This window comes from Chionomys nivalis, chromosome 3 (genome assembly GCF_950005125.1).
Source record: "Chionomys nivalis chromosome 3, mChiNiv1.1, whole genome shotgun sequence".
Lineage (NCBI taxonomy): Eukaryota > Metazoa > Chordata > Mammalia > Rodentia > Cricetidae > Chionomys > Chionomys nivalis.
The window spans coordinates 12,852,222-12,867,730 of record NC_080088.1 but is presented as its reverse complement, the minus strand read 5'-3'; positions in this window follow the sequence as shown (position 1 = coordinate 12,867,730).

Genomic DNA, 15,509 nt, shown 5'->3' with positions numbered 1-15,509 from the left:
TTTTGAACATATATGAATACTGTCCTACTTGTATGCTTGTACAACACATGTATGCCTAGAACCTATAGAGGCCCATAGAGGCTTTGGATCTTGTGGAACTGAAATTATAAATGATTGTGTTCCATCCTGTGTGTGCTGGGAACTAATCTCCTGTCCTCTAAAAGAGCAGAAAGTGCTCTCACTGTGCAGCCCTGGCCAGTCTAGAATTTGCTATGTAGCCAAGGCTGGTCAGGAATTTATGGAAATCTGCTCTCCTCTGACTCCTGAGTGCTGGGATTCAAGGTGTGTACACCATGCCAGGATCTGAGTAAACATTTTTAAAGTATTGGCTCATGTGTCTATTTTCTTTTTCGAGTGACTGGATAGTCATGGTTACATTGCTTGTCATACAGATTAAATTGGGATTGGTTCTTGGGCTTCTTGGATTTAATTAGGATGACTACATTAAGCCCCAAAGCCCTTTATCTTGTTTAATCGTTACAACAAAAATGATGTCATAAAAATGGCTAAAATCTTATAATTCAAGACATATGTCCAATTTCTAAACTGCAAAGATAGAATTGGTTTTTTTCTCTTGTCCTTTGTTTCTTTGTGGATGGATTTGTTTAAAACAAAACACAAAACATTGAGCCCTCAGCCCTTATAACCTGCTTGCATATAAACAGAGAATATATGTCAATGTACAACTTGTAGATTAACCAAGAAATGGCATACTTTAATGATTTCAGCACTAATACTAATTAATAAAAATCTTAACCATCCATATAAACAAACAACCTTTGTCTTTAGAAGGACAGTCTATTTTACACCTCAATATTTCAATTTTTATTTACTATGGTATTATGCATTTTCTACATCCAAGAAAGTGACATGGGATTATCATTCTATGGAATTTAGCATTTTAAAGCATAAAACATACATTATCATTTAACAAGTATCAAGAATGAAAGCCTGAAGAGAAAATCATCTATTAAAAGTGTCACTTGTTACTGCAGTAATAATCAATAAAGCATTAAACATCACATTTTATTGCAACGGATGGAAAATAAACATGGAGGCAGCAGTGCACTCCTGTAAATGGTATGACTTGTAAATGTCAGGGAGAGCTTATTTAATGCTAAAAGGCTTTAAGCATTTGGGAAGGGAGCTTTAAAATTCATCCCAGACAGCTGAAGGTTACACGAGGAAACGGCAGCTATATATAGCATGCAGCACACAGGTAATGTAAAATATGAATGGATTATTAAAAAAAAACGAGTCTACTTCTAATTGGAGTGTTCTAGAAAGAGCATGTATTGATAGCTGCAAGCTTGGCATTATGAATATTTTATTTGGTCCCTTGTTTTATATTACTATAAAACAGACTTTTTTTCTAACTATAGGTGTGTGTGTGTCTGTGTGTGTGTGTGCGTATGTGTATGTGTGTGTGCAAACCTATTTAAAGATTCATAAATAAGTGAGGCTGAGTATATGTCATGGATTGATAGCAGTTTTTTCCTAGGACATTGTCTTATAAAGTTTATAATAGCCAGTATTAACAGCACACTGTTTTCATTCCTACACACAACCAAATTAAACTTGGACGAATTATTTGGCATACTTCTCTGCAAATGATGATCAATAGAGAAGATTCTTAGAAATTGTTCAACTCTCTCAACTTTGCAAGCAGAGAATTCTGGGAGGGACACTCATGGAATTCTGAGGTGAGGAGGTTCACTTGGTGAGGACAGGAGTCCTGGAGGCTCAGCTCAGTGAGGAGTGGACACCATCGGTTAATATATGCATATTAGATGGTCTGTCTAACCATTGTTAAAGCAGAATTCTCTTTCCAAGGTCTACTTTCAATTTCTTCCCATTCACTTGCTTTAAATTGAAAGCACAGGGAAAACTCTGTGAAAAATTTGAATACTGTGTTGTGATGTGCTGGAACAATTAAGAGAAGCAATTATGCTGGTTTGCATGTTTAATTGAGCATTTATCAGCAGAAAACAATAACAAAATAAGGCCCAGGATTGTTTATATTTTAAACCAAGACTTCTCATAGTATCCAGTGCTTTTCAGGAACCCAAAGCAAAGGAACAAATAGGGACCATGCATACTATTCACTCTGCTTTTGGAAATCACGATGTTCCAGAAGCTTCAACTGTCTTGTAAGAACAGCAACCATCCTTTCTGTAAGCATAGACACAATCATTTCCAGTTTCTTAGCTGCTCACTGGAAACTGTCACTCCTGATGCAGGACAATCTTTGGCAGTTGCAGATGTTTTTCATTTTTGAAAGTAAGGAGTGCTCACGTTCTTTCTAAAATTATTATTCTTTCAGATTCTCTAATTCAAAACAAGTTGACAGCAGAGGAGAATGCTAATTTCTGTTTAATGCCTGCAATTGAACAATGGCAAAATTACAAAATCTATAAAGAAATCCTGAAGAATAATAGGAAAAATACTATCTAGCAGAGGTATTAAAAACATGGCAAGGTCCCATTTGGGGACCTATGAGACAGTGCTTTCCTGTTGTTACTAACCAATGAAGTTTTGTGGATTAAACTAGCATGAATTTATTATCTCACGGCACAGCTATTAACTCAATGAGTCAGAAGAACAACCTTCCAGGGAAACTGTAGCCACCTGTGCAGTAGTGGCTTGACTGTGGTGGGGAGAATTGACTGCCCTCTGATTGCATTTCAGGAGGGTCTTGTTGGAGAGGACCTGAGCCGGGTATTATAAGCTCAACTAAAATACCAGGTCCAGGGTTGTCATAAGCCCAAGTAGAGAACTTATTACTGATGTAATTAAAGTAACAAAGTATTAGACTGGCTTATAAATATCTATGCTTATGCACATAGAAAAATGTGGTCTCTAGAGTTAATCAGAGAAGCCTCTCTCTACAACAAATTACAACGAATACAAAAATTCATTGCTTTCTTGGTTGAAGAGAATGAGCCATGGATGTACAGCCAGTCCTGAAGAAGATACTTAGACTATTAACTTCTAAAACTCTGGAGACAGGAAGTAAGAGCTGGAAGATGGAGTGCATAGATGAAAAATGCCACTCTTTAAACTATATATATATATATATATATATATATATATATATATATATATATATATATAATCAACCATCATGTCACAGCAACCCAACTACTTACCTGCACAGGTCTCACATATGACTGGTTCTGTCAACAGGCATTCATCAATGATGATCCATGAGGATGTTATTGCTGTGATAAAACACCATGACCGAAAACAAACTGGGGAAGAAATAATTTATCTCAATTTACAACTTTTAGGTCATGTTTCGTCACTGGGGGAAATCAGGGCAATACATGGAGGTAGAAACTGAAGCAGAAGCCATAGAGAGTGGCTGGTTACTGGCTTGCTCTCAATGACTTACTCAGTTTGCCCTTTTATACCATCTAGAACAATCTTCCCAGAGGCAATACTTATCCCAATAAGCTAGGATCCCACATGTCAATCACCAGTTAAGAAAATATAGACTTGCCTACAGGCAAGTATTATGGAGGCATTTTCTCAATGGCTCCTCTTCCCAAATGACTCCAGCTTATGTCAAGTTGACATAAACCACTGCCAGTGAGGAGCGACTCCAAAGGTCCTATCTTTACTTCTGAACTATCAGCTATTGACAGACTCTGAGAGAAGGGAAAATCACTATCCTTAGTTGTGTGCTCACTGATGAGTCTGCCAGGCTTCAGTGGATAGCCCAAAACTCATGGTTATGCAAACAGCCCTGGTTAAACTCAGTGGGTTACAGAATAAAATGAGTAGACATAAACATGAGAGAGAGTGAGAGAGGGGAGGTGGACAGGAGTGACAGGGAGGACAGAGATAGAATGGTCTGTATGCGATGAGCTTAGTGAAGTTGTCTACAAACAAATTTAAATAATTTTTAAAAGGCCTGTCAATTGGATCTTGAGGCTGTGTTCCTTCTGCAAGCTACAAAAGCACCTGTTCCATTGCCTTTGTGTTACTTAGTTTTTCTTTTTATGAAGCAGAATTGGTATTTAACAAAGATATTTTAATATAGTCTTAAAATGAGGGCTAAATGAGAAAGGTTCACAGAAAGAAAGACAAGATGTGTCTGAGAGAACGGATGTGGTCTCTTTAAAGAACAACTGTAGAAAGCAAGATATACCCAGGTACAGAAAGAGATTCCTCAAGTGAGAGTCCCCTGCATTGCTTTTACTTCTTTATCTTCTTTCCATCTCTATTTCTTATTCCTTCCTTCTTTTTCCTTAGTGATTTGATAATTTTGTGCAGTATGGTATTCACCCCCTCCCCCAATGACTCCCAGGTCCACGATCTTCACACCCAACTGTGTGTCCTCTTCTTGATCTAGTCTTAAAGAGAACTGATTCTCCCTCTTCCAGCAATTATCTATTGTCAATAGCTCTAGAGTGGTTCTTCATGTCTCCCTCCCCTCTGCACTCTGGAATTTGTTTTGACTTGGGTTTGCACAGATCTTGCATATGCGATCACACCCGTTGTGGGTTTATACATTCAGCTTCCTGATGTGTCTGGAAGACACTCTTTCCTTGCGTCATTTGCCACCTCTGGGTTGAACATTATTCCACTGCTCCTTCCTCCACAATGATCCACAAGCCCCAGGAGGAGGGGGTGAGACATAGACGTCCCATTTAGGGCTGATCATTCCCTACAGTCTTATTTTCTGTACCTTGACCAGTGTGGGTCTTTGTGTTAATATACTATCTCTGGCAGATAGGAGTTTCTCTGATGATGACTAAGAAATACATTAATCTATTAGTATAATGGTAAGTCATTAGTAGTCAATTTAATATCATATTCATTTAGCAGAATAACAGTTTTGTTTCCTTAAGACCCTTAGAAGATGAAGCTCATACTTGGCATCATTATCCACCCTGTGGCTAGAAATTTTTTAATATTTGTTTTAGTCTATGAGAGAGTGAGTCTACAGAAGCACATTCGTGTGAAGGACAGATGACAACTTTTCGGGGGTGATTGCTCCTCTTCTACCTTGTTTTAAGGCTCCCTCTCTTTTTCTCTCCTGTCCACTATCTCATACCACCTGTGCAAGATTAAGCCAAGGCTCCTGATAACAGTGCTGTAGTTTGTATTACAGATGCCAATCATGGCACCCTGCGTTTTTATAAGGAGTCAAACCCATGTTGCCAGGATTTCATGGTGCTTTTGTTTGCTGAGCCAACTCTCTGTGAAGTCCTTGAAACAACCTCCATTCTTTCCTCTTCTTTGACTCCTTGATGGCATCTCCTCTGCATTTGTCCTTTTTACTCCCTCTTCACAAGGACTCCTGTGAGTATAGTGTGCTCACCTAGGTAAAACAGAATGCTCTCTTCATATCAGATCCTCACATTAACATTTTAGCCTCCCCTCTTCTTCTCCCCGCCCCACACTTCAGCCCAGGCATCACAACGTGGATATCTTTGTAGGTTATTTCACATACCCTATATATGTTGTGTAGTAAGTATCATATATCTCTGGCCCTACTGTGTTTTTGATAGTTGATTTTTATTGACTATTATTTTGAAGCTCCTTTCAGTATTTGAGGAAGGAGAGGAGGATCTCTAAATGGCTAGATATGTAGGGAACAGAAATAGCACATTTGAAGATCTTCAACCTCCATCCCAAAGCATTGATCCTCTATGTATTTAACATTATCAAAATTGATTCCAAGAAAAAATGATTTTTTAAGTTTAATTTCTTTCTCCACTTGACTTCAATATGTTCATTTCCTGTACAGGTGCTAATGAGCTGTGAAATGGTGGGATTGTTAGATAATATTTCTGAGAAAAGTAATAGATGTTAGAGTACTGATTCATACACATGATAATAAAGCTATGATCACTTAGCCTGAACATATTACTAGCTAAGGAATAACAGGATTGCAATTACTGAATTATCTGTATGGAATAAGGTCCTCCATAGATATGACAGTGAAATCATGGCAAGATGGTATTTTTGTCCCCTCACCTGCTCACCTTAACCTCAGCTGAGCCTTGAAGAAAGGTTTTCATGGTGCTTCATCCTCATCAGGGCATGAAAGAAGTAGAAAGTTACTTGGGGCTCATTTTTTTTGTTTTATTTTTGGCATGACTTTTTAGACATTGATATTTCACAATAATGAAATTCTAAGTGTGATCAGTCTTCCGTGTCCAGGGCTCTGCATCGACGGAGCTAGTCAGCCACAGAAAGAAATTCTGCAGAGAAAACGCTACATCTGAACTGAGCATACATATTCTTCTTCCTATCATTATTCCCAGTCATGCATTAGAATCATAATTCAGGTACAGCCTTAATTGTATTGTCTTTTCTTTTGTTGTGATGAAACATTCCCATCAAATCAACTTATGGGAGGAAAGGGTTTATTTGCCTTACATTTCCAGATAACAATCCATTTTGAGGGAAATCACGGCAGGAACTGAAACAGAGACCTTGGAGGAATGCTGCTTATTGACTTACTCTCTGGTTTGTTTCCAAGCTCACTTTCTGATACAGCCTAGGGATACTGCTATTCACAGTGACCTTGGCTCTTCCACATCAATTAATAAGTGGGACAATTCTTCACAGACATGGTCACATGCCAATATTATCTGGGCAATCTGCCAATTGAGATTGTCTCAGATAACTCTAGGCTGTTTGTTGACAGCTGTTATTAACCAGGATACTAAATATGATTTGAATTATTTGGGAAGATGATCATAGTTCTTATGTAAATGCCAAGTCATTATAAGTAAGGGACTTATGAGCATCCCCAGATTATGTTATCCATAAGTATTCTGGAGCCAATTGCCCTTGAATATAAAGAAATCACTGCTAGAGCTAAGCAATTTGCTGTAATTTTTTTCTGAGACATGTTTTGTGAACTTTGAGATCAATACATAGACCATACTACCTACCTTTCATGTTCTAGTAAAAATCTTTTAAGTAATGGTTATATGTTCATACAATTCTCTCATTTGCATTTTGTGTTTAAACAATTATTTTTGTGTGGGAAACTTAAAACACCATCTTACACAAAATCCCAGGCTTTCTAAAACTTACTACACAGATCAGACAGGCCTTAAACTTAACATTGCTCTTACTGCCTCTGTCTCCTTATTCGTGAGTGTTGGAATTACAAACAGCACCATGCCTTGCAAAACAACTAATTCTGAATAATTGTGTCCTCGATTTAAGTTACAAAGATAGCTATGTATGTAATATTAATTATCAAGTCTTTGCCTTGGTGCTTGATTTCAGTCTGTTTTCATGCTAGGAATCAAATTTTCTCATGTGCTCTGAGTCCAGCCTCATCTCACATCCTTAACGATGGTCACCTCTTGAATTATGTCTGCATTCTCCTTGCATATTTCATCTACTTGATGATTTTTATTGAAACAAATATCCTATCCTACCACCAATTAAAAATTATGTATGTAAGTCAGAAGTTTGCTTGACAGCTGTTAGGCCAGCGCTAACTCTCTCCACTCTTACAACCTGTTCTGCCCTAGTGTTTTCTGCACCTATTGTCCTCTGAGCCCTGTTATCCCATGTGGTCCTTTGTTGTTCCTATTCACCACTGAGAAATGGTGGTGAATAATGTTCAGAGCATATGTGAATTTTCTGCTGCTTTTAGTTAGATCCCAATATTTTGAAAAAAATTGATTCATAACTTTTAAGTAATACAATTTTGTATTTAATATATTTTAATTTAAATGGAATTGCATTGCTTTCTCCCTTCTGTTTCCTCCCTCCAAGCCATCCCAGGCAATGCCCCCCACAATTCTTTCCATACTCCCTCAAATTGACAACCCTCTTCATTTATTCATGTGTGTGTGTGTGTGTGAAGATATGTACAAACTCTTCTTATGACCCCTCAATCTTATCCCATCCATCCCTTATAAGATTTTCCATGAAGTTCTGAACTTATATGCATATCTTGCTATCAGATACTGATAAATAAGGTTTATGTGGTATTTGAAGCAAAATGGCTGCAAAGGGAGTGGCACAATTAGGAGGTGTGATCTTGTTGGAGGAGTATGTCATTGTGGAGGCAGACTTTTAGGTCTCATATATGCTCAAGCCATGCTCAGTGAGACAGACTACTTCCTGTTGCCTATGCATAATGTAGAACTCCTAGCTACCTCTTCAGCACCATGTCTTTCTGCATGCCACCATGTCCCTCTGTAATGATAATGGACTAAACCTCTGAACTGTAAGCCATGCAATTAAATGTTTTTCTTTTATAAGAGTTTCATGGTCATGGTGTCTGTTTGCAGCAATAGAAAGTCTAAGACAGTATAGGAATATTCTATAATTCTTAAATCCATGTGGACGATGCCCTCCTATAGCTTGGATTTTTTTTCATTTTGTATGATTAGGAGATGTTTTTAACTGACACATACATCTCTAGTTTCCTCATTTTCCACTATGAATATTTTGTAATGTTTTAGATTGCTGTGACACACTTATCTATCCTCCTTTCATTTGCTGTTAGACTGTTACCAGTTTTGTTGTATTAAAGAAAACCAGACTGCAATAAGTACTCTTATAAACTTCCTGAGCCTTTCCTACTATGAATATGATGGTTAGGGTAGAAACAATGTGTGCATTCAAATTTCCTAATTAATTTTAATTTACTGATATTATAACATGAGGTAGTTTTCAGAAGTGTGAATACTGATTTTGTAGTCTTTGTGGAGTTTGCAGAATGTTGCTGTATTTAATTTAATATTTTTAGTTTTGGTGTATGTGAACCTCTCCCTACCCTGACTCCATCACGAGAATCCTCTCCTGATGGCATAGAATAGGTCAACCTCAAACCTTTTACTTCTTCATTGATTTATTTTAGTTTCTTATGTTCGAAGAGTTTAATGGCAAATGGAAGCTCACTTCCAGCTTTTTATTGCTTGATTCACAACAGCAGAAAATGCTGTTCCCTAGCTCCTGCCTTTTTATATTAGTAGAGAAATGAGCTAGTATCTAAAGCACAGTGGGCGTCTTAGCATTAAGAGCTGAAGAAGCTAGCGTCTGGCTGATTGAAGTCACCCCTGCAGCTCCACCAGAGCTGAGTTACCACATTCTTATGTAAGGCAGGACAGTGGACATCCTTTGACTCACCAGATGGTATGCCACAGCACAAGACTTATCTTGAGGCTATTTCCAGAAAACTGGACAGATATCCAAGTTGTCAAGTGGGTGATTGCTATCTGTTCTGTTTCCTTTTCATTCTACCCTGAATGCCTAGCCAGAGCAAAGCATGCTGAACAGATTACTCCAGCAACAACAAGCTGGGTCTGGAACCATGAACTCTGATCTATCAACCGCTGGCAACTATTAGTGCTAAAACCTGCAGAAGTCCTAGTCATGGGGAGGTGTTGCACTTCTTTTACTACATGCAAGGATGCCTTTAGAAGTCACACATAGTTCTATTTCTTGCTGATACCCTTCCTTAGACAAAAGGCCAAATATACCTGGATCTGTAATTATCTACCTTTGTTTCTATTTGAACAATGACTTGTTGCTTAGGAACTGGAGTGTATTCCATAAATACATGTTCAATCTTTTTTCCAATTTTGTTCCCATGGTTATTAAGTTGCATTAAAATACATGCCCCGTGCTGGATTTGTTGGTTTGGAATAAGTATGAAATGTGTATACCCCATTAAGTATAGATAAAATATTCCACTTTCAATTTGCCTTTCAATTTATTATATGACAAAACATGGTTTCTGCAGAAAGCAACTGTTTATGTACTGTGAAGAGTGCTCAGCTGAAGGTGATTTATCCAGGATTCCATTAGTAGACACTCTCTAAGTGTTTCTCCCACACTGAGTGCTATAAAAAGTAATATTTATTATGTTGACTTTGAAAAAATAATGATCCTAAATCTTCACAAAAATCAGCTAATCCAATCCTGTAATTGTATGTGCCATAGAACTGAGCCTCTGAGAGATTATCCAGATGGCCTGAGTCCTGCCACACTCAATGCCGAAGTTCTGACTATCTCATTCCTCAGCTAGCATTGCCTTACTCCATATATACTGTCTATTATAAACCTACAAATCCCTTAACCAGTGCCAAAAAGAGATCTCTGTAGTTTTTTCATGTTGGGAGCCTTTAATGTCTAAAACTTCTGTCTTGATAGTGAGCCACAGTGGTTGCACACAAATTCCTTCCATTCTTCTTTGTAACCACAACCAGCTATGCTGAATGCTGACTTCTCATCTCTTAATAGAGTCTATGAAAGTATGAGTGTATAAAGATCAGGAGGTATGATGATCACACAAACACGCCACAGTCATGATATAAGATGAGGACTAGCGTGTGGCGTTTGTTGAGGTTAAACATATGTCCGCTTAGAGTCCCTTTTAGAATCAGTCATCCTAAAGTGAAATACCATCTTTCTATTCCTACAGCACATGTCTGATTCTAAATCCAGAAGCTCTGCAGTTCTGATCACACTCGCCCCACCCAGTATATCCAGCTTCTCATGCATTTTCACAATCTATTCAAAAGCTCTCCAGTCTGTTGATTTTGTAGTATCACACAGTATACATGTGTGTCCCATGTCTGAAGTTCACTGAGTAATAATGAGAATACAGTAGGGCAGCGGGTGGGAACTGCTCACTTCTTTTCGCTTCAGTTCCTTCTCTTGTTTGATTAGGCTGCCATTTCTGATTCCCTGGTTCTCAACAAGTCAGCATCTTATCTACGTGCCATATCACCCCAAAGAAAATCCAATTTGCTGCCTTTTCATAAACAATATTGATATTTCATAACAATTTGTGTCTAAGAATGAAGATTTAAAAAAATCTATTTTTCCATTTTGGTGATAGTGCTACGCATGTATCATCTATTTTGATAAAAATATTTAACTCCTAAACTAGCTTCATGTATTCTTTAAAGTAACCTCACCCAGAAATATTAAGTAAAATGAACCATATAGACTAACTTAGGTTCTCAATATTAGAGCAGTTTTTGTTATCAAAGAAGGAAAAATCAATAACTGAGGTGAAATGATAAAAGAAAAATCAAGTGGATATCATACCTATCTGTACTTGATTTACAGTTATAAAGTTACTCTAACACTTAGTGTGTGTGCGCATACATACCCCCCTCTCATGTGTGTGTGTGTGTGTCTGTGTTTTAAGACACAGCGTAAAAGACAAAAGACATGTTTATTCTTCACTTGGTGGATAGTTCTTGGCTGGACTGTACCATGTCTTGAAGGCTTCTTTATTGGCAATTGTGGGGTAGATAGGAGGATAACTATATGGGTTTGTGTGCCCAAAGACATCATTAAAGAAGGCGATTAGTAAAGCAGAAATAAATGACTTTGAAAATTGATATGAATGCCTTGTTTTATCTATCTGTTTTTTTTTCCCTTGGGCTCTTCTTAGACAAACATCTAGGATGATGCATGGCAGGTGAGGTATGGCTCCTGTAAAGATATAAAGATATGCTAATGTCCATTCTTTTGTACCTGAGAATGTGACCTTCTTTGGAAACAGAGTATTCACACCTGCAAACAAGTGAGGCACGGTTTTACACTTAATTTTGGTGCTCCTTATATAAAAAAAAGACCATGTGGAAACAGACAGACTGATAGAATAGCATCCACCACACAGGTAGGATAGGGAAGATATAGCTGTGATAGAATAACATTTACCACATAGGTAGGATAGGGAAGATGTGGCTATGATATAATAACACCCACCACATAGGTAGGATAGGGAAGATGTAGCTGTGATATAATAACATTCACCACACAGGTAGGATAGGGAATATGTAGCTATGACAAAATAACATTCACCACACAGGTAGGATAGGGAAGATGGAGTTATGACATAATAACATTCACCACACAGGTAGGATAGGGAAGATGTGGCTGCATGGCAGGGAACATAGTGTTGAGGGTTATTGGATCACACTGTGAAACCCAAGACTGTGTTAATAAAATCAACCTTGATCAGGGGGCAGAGCTAGAAACTGTTGACAGGAATTAGTCATAGAGAGTAGAGAGGAGCCAGAAAGATAGGTAGAGAGATGCTCAGGAAGGAAGAGGGAGGAACTTGGATTTTTGCTGTCATTTTGGTTTGGGATGGTTGGAGAGATGCTCTCTTGCTGATCTCTGACCTAAAGGAGATGTCAGCTGGCTGCTTCTCATCCTCTCTGAACTAGCAGGTTTTCACCCCAAAATCTAATTCCGTAGTCTTTATTCATAAATAGAATGAGAGACTTAGTTAAAAAAAATATTTGGTGGGAGCGGCAGGGCCAATGCCAGAGGGATAGGAAATCCAATATAGCCTCATCCTGAGTGGCTGGGCGTTGAATGTAGGACTGACGAGCCACAGATGGTAGTTAAACTATCAGTAGATTCAGGTGTAGCCCATAAGCCTACAGATAAACAAGACCATAGAGGAATGGTAGCCCTACCAGAGCAGGCAAGAACAGATTCCCTCCGGAATACCCGGGGATTGTGACTCTGCAGATGGTTTGACTTTTCACTATACCTTCTTCTGGTTCTTTGATGTTTTGAGTCACTGTATTTGAGATGTTTCCTTACTGCAATCCTAGGAAACTAATTCAGAGAGTTGAAGTCAAACATGGGAAGGGGAAACTACTCTTGCCTGTGTGATCGCTTGTCCCACTTTTCTCTTAGGCTTAAGAAGAGAATTCCTCTCATGAAGCCAATAACCTGGAGCCTGACAGTGTGAGACTTCAGAACCTGTCAGGTGTCCACCAGAGAGTTCAGAGAAAGTCGACGCCATTATTATCCGATTTTAAAGTTACAAAAGTTGAGTACATTAAAGACCTGTCTTCCTACCCTTCCTCTCTGGTTTATTATGATAAGGGAGAGAAGATGGTCAAGCAGGGTGTTCTACAGAGTCCTTGTGGAAAACACAAGTCAACTCAAGCAGTGTTCGTACATTCTTCCCAGCACAAGCTCTGTCTTTTCCCTTAGGTGCCCGCGGTTCCATCTACTACCCAGGGAACAGCTACCCATTTTTATCAGGCCCAGGACTTGGGTGAGAGGAAGGTTAGCAACACTGGGGCCAGCATGGGAACCAGTGCTACAAGGATTTGAGACAGTTGTCAGCACTAGGTGGCATCAAAGAGAGCCTGTGCTTGCCCCAGTCTTCAGAGCATGGCCCGTTCTAGCTGAGTTACCAGTGATCCTCCTTATCGGCTTATCTGCTTGCACCTCACCAGGAAGTGGACATTTTGCAGTCTGATGCTCTGCTTAGCTGTAGATAAGAATGCTGATTCCCAGCGAATCACAATCCCTCTGAAGTGGAAGGTGCAGGCTGAGACTTATGAATGACGTGTTCAGAGTATGGAAAGGGGCCTTGGATACATTGCACTGGGTGTGCCACATCACCAGCCCCTCACCATCTAAGACAGGGTCTTACTTGTCACCTTCCCCGACTCTTCTTTCCAAGCGTATTGAAGATGACAGTCGCTCTTCTTAGGATGTCCTTCATTGTAATATTGGTTAGATTGCACCAGGAGATAACCAATATGATTGACTGCATCTCACAAAACATGGTCTCTGGAGTGAGTGTCCTGCCTGTGTTCCTGGGAATCTGAACTATGTTTGAGGCTTTAAAATCTTCCTGTAACTGAGTACTGACCCATATGATCAATGTTAATGTTAGCATTTGTGGAAGAAGGCATTTCTTACTAATCATCTCTCATCAAATGGGGGAGACTAGGTCACGTGGTACCCACCCCTTTGAGAAAACTCACCATACATTGTAATTTATTTTCATGTAATCAACATCAGCTCAGGTCAAACTTAGATGTTTTTCTGAACCTTTGGTTGGGAAATGATTTGTGTAAACTGCAATTTGAAGCCTTTATTAAGGCAAATGGAGTTATGATGCTGAATTTGGATTAAAGGAATTGTGAAAACAGAGTTCCAAGGAAACGTGTGGCTTCTGTTTCTTAGGAGTCAAGTGGAGTGCGATAGGAAACCCAGACTTCCTGCCTTATTTACAGCAACTACATTTTACATACCAGCCTGTTTCAAAATGTAGGCTTATATAAATCTTCCATTGGGTGCATTCAATAGTCTAGAAACACTTGTTTGGCCATTAATGTCTTTTTAAAATGCAGCTCATGTTTTAGAAAGCCACACTTAAGTATATTTTCTTAGATTTTATTTAAAATTAAGATTTTAAAGCACAATATTCTCTTATATTTCATCATTACATTCCTTCTTTTTTTCTTGCTGATTTTTTTATTAATTAATTAATTTAATTATTAAAGATTTCTGCCTCTTCCCCGCCACCACCTCCCATTCCCTCCCCCTCCCCCAATCAAGTCTTCCTTCCTCCTCAGCCCAAAGAGTAAGCAGGTTTCTCTGCCCTGTGGGAGGTCCAAGGACCACCCACCTCCATCCAGGTCTATTAAGGTGAGCATCCAAACTACCTGGGCTCCCACAAAGCCATTACATGCAATAGGATCAAGAACCCATTGCCATTGTTCTTCAGTTCTCAGTAGTCCTCATTGTCCATTATGTTCAGCGAGACCGGTTTTGTCCCATGCTTTTTCATTCCCCGGCCAGCTGGCCTTGGTGAGTTCCCGATAGATCATCCCCATTGCCTCAGTGTGTGGGTGCACCCCTCGCCGTCCTGAGTTCCTTGCTCGTGCTCACTCTCCTTCTGCTCCTCCTTTGGATCGTGAGACTTCAGTCCAGTGCTCCAATGTTGGTCTCTGTCTCTGTCTTCTTTCATCGCCTGATGAAGGTTAATATTCAGGGGGATGCTTATATGTTTTTCTTTGGGTTCACCTTCTTATTTAGCTTCTCTAGAGTCACGAATTATAGTCTCAATGTCCTTTATTTATGGCTAGAAACCAAATATGAGTGAGTACATCCCATGTTCCTCTTTTTGGGTCTGGCTTACACCGGTCAGAATGGCTAAAATCAAAAACACCAATGATAGCCTCTGCTGGAGAGGTTGTGGAGAAAGGGGCACTCTCATCCATTGTTGGTGGGAATGCAAACTTGTGCAACCACTTTGGAAAGCAGTGTGGCGGTTTCTCAGGAAAGTCGGGTTCAACCTACCTCTTGACCCAGCAATACCACTATTGGGAATATACCCAAGAGATGCCCAAACATACAACAAAAGTATATGCTCAACTATGTTCATAGCAGCATTGTTTGTAATTGCCAGAACCTGGAAACAACCTAGATGTCCTTCAATGGAAGAATGGATGAAGAAAGTATGGAATATATACATATTAGAGTACTACTCAGCAGTAAAAAACAATGACTTCTTGAATTTTGCATACAAATGGATGGAAATTGAAAACATTACATTCCTTCTTCAAGCAGTAAAAAATGTCTGAATAAAAACACTAGGTTTAGTGACAGCTGATTGTGGGTTAAGAGTTCCATCTAGTGGTTCTATAAGGAAGTTCATTTACTTATAAATGATAGTGTAAAATCTGCCTTCCTTTGTACTTCCATATTCGAAAGCAGTGCAGTGATATTGAAATTACCCA